The sequence below is a fragment of the Octopus bimaculoides genome, chromosome 3, assembly GCF_001194135.2.
Source record: "Octopus bimaculoides isolate UCB-OBI-ISO-001 chromosome 3, ASM119413v2, whole genome shotgun sequence".
In the NCBI taxonomy this organism is placed as follows: domain Eukaryota; kingdom Metazoa; phylum Mollusca; class Cephalopoda; order Octopoda; family Octopodidae; genus Octopus; species Octopus bimaculoides.
The window spans coordinates 41,986,592-41,988,974 of NC_068983.1; positions in this window are offsets into that span (position 1 = coordinate 41,986,592).

The following is a 2,383-nucleotide window of genomic DNA, read 5'->3' on the forward strand; positions in this document are numbered from 1 at the left end:
ACACACACACACACACACACACATACACTCATATATTTATATATTTATACATTTGTACACGTGAGTATATAGTAAATATACATGTATACATACGAAGGCGGTGAGCTGGCCGAATCGTTAGCACACTGGATGAATTTGCTTAGTGGTATTTCGCCTGTCGCTACGTTGTGAGTTCAAATTCCGTCGAGATCGACTTTGCCTTTCATCCTTACGGGGTCGATAAATTAAGTACCTGTAATCGATTATCCCCTCCCCCAAATTTCAGACCTTGTGCCTATAGTAGAAAGGTTTATTGTGAGTCAAATGAAAAGCAGGATGCTGGCAAAATTGTTAATATGCCGTACAAAATGCTTAGCGGCATTTCGTTAGTCTTTACGTTCTCATTTCAAATACTACGGAGAGCGACTTTGCCTTTCATCTTTTGGGGGTAGATTAAAATAAGTACCCGTTGAACACTGGGGTTGGTGTGATCAACTTACTCCCTCTCCTGAACTTGTGCTAAAGTTTGAAACCAGTATCGTTAACACTCTGGATAAAACGCGTAACAGCATTTCATCCGACTTTACGTTCTGAGTTCAAATGCTGCCGAGGTCGATTTTGCCTTTCATCCTTTCAGAGGTTGATGATATAAGAACTAGTTTAGCACTAGGATCCATTTGATCGACTGACTCCATTCCTTCAGAACTGCACGCCTTTAGTAGAAAGGATTAATAGTGAAATGGTTAGTTATTTAACCATGTGACTAACCGATTGTTTGCTTAATCACTCGATCAGTTACGATTGTCAAAGTCCTTTCGTCAGCATTAGCGCCCTCATCAATGACGATGACCTTTTTACTCCAGGCTGGAGTAGAAACAGCATGCCATTGAAGAGGTCGTCAAATGGCGACGAAAGGACTTTGTCAAAGCTAACTGATTGATCGGTCGAACTAGTTAACTGGTTAGTTATTTAACCATGTGACTAACCGATTGCTTGCTTAATCACTCAATCAGGATTTTCAAAGTCCTTTCGTCAGCATTAGCGCCCTCATCAATCACAATGACCTTTCTATGCCAGGTTGGAGTAGAGAAAGCATGTTATTGAAGAGGGCGTCAAATGGCGACGAGAGGACTTTGACAAAGCTAACTGGCTGATCGGCCGAACTATTGATCAACCAGTCGATTAGTTAACTGGTTAAATGTTATCGAATTGACTAATAATAATAAAAGAAGTGAAATGGAACCAGTAAGTGTGTTCATTATTGGCATAAGGACCTTCCCGAGATACAGCAAAATCTGTTTCAGCACACAAATTTACACCAAGAATCTTGCAAAGCAATTACAAAAAGAGAACATTTCGAGTTTTATACATAAACGAAAGCATACTATTTTGCAACGATCGACATTGTTAAGGGGCTTCTTTTTCTATTTATGAGGCAGCAGAGAGGCTATAAAACACCTAATGAGATTTGATTTCTTAAGTGTTTCCTGTTTCTGCTTTTAAAACCACTTCATATTTTTTAAGTGATATTATATCGGTAAGTCTTCACTGTTATTATTTTTAAACACTTGCCAACATTTCTATTTTGGGCGATCAGTTCTAATGTATGTTTTCCACCAATTTTAAAGCGAAAGAATAAATTGAATAAATGGATATACAAATAAATCATTTAAATGCGTAAATAAATGATAATTGTGCATTTATTTCTTTGCTATGCAATCTTTAACACCGAAGTAATTACAGAAGCAACGAGCAATGATTTTTAACCGAGTGGCTGATTTTAGCTTCGTGTGAAAAACAATTCTTGAGGTTACTACCTATTGTCAAAATGGTTGTAGGAAGTCGGCAATTTCCGGTCAATTGTGAAACGGATATTGAGAAAGAATGAGATTGAGGAGAAGTTGGGGGAAGAATGAGTGGCGAATTTGAATGAGAGAACGAGTGAATGAAAGGTGGAGTTAGAGATGTAGTGAATTGAGGTGAAAATAGTAACATAATGGAACAGATAAAGAGTAACAAATGGAAGGAAAGAGAGACAAAGAAGGAGATGGAATGAAAAAAGAAAGAAAACAAAGAAAAAAGAAAGAAAGGAAGGAAGAAAGGAAAAGAAAAGAAGCAAGTGTGAAAAACAGGAGGAAGAGAAGTAGATGGGGTTCAGAGCTTAAAGGAAACTGAAGCTGTAATAAACATAAAAAATATGGTTTTTGAGAGGATCGTCTGGTGAAAGAAAGAAATATGTAAACGCAGTTCTTAGTATCAATATGGTTCTTACTTCCGGTTCCATATAAATGTGAGGATTTGGGGTCTAATGATCCGTAAAAGGCACAAGTTTTCCGGAAAGGGATAAAGTAAACGCAGCTGGCCCTTCGACATGGCTAATATTTATTTCAACTCGGAATGTATC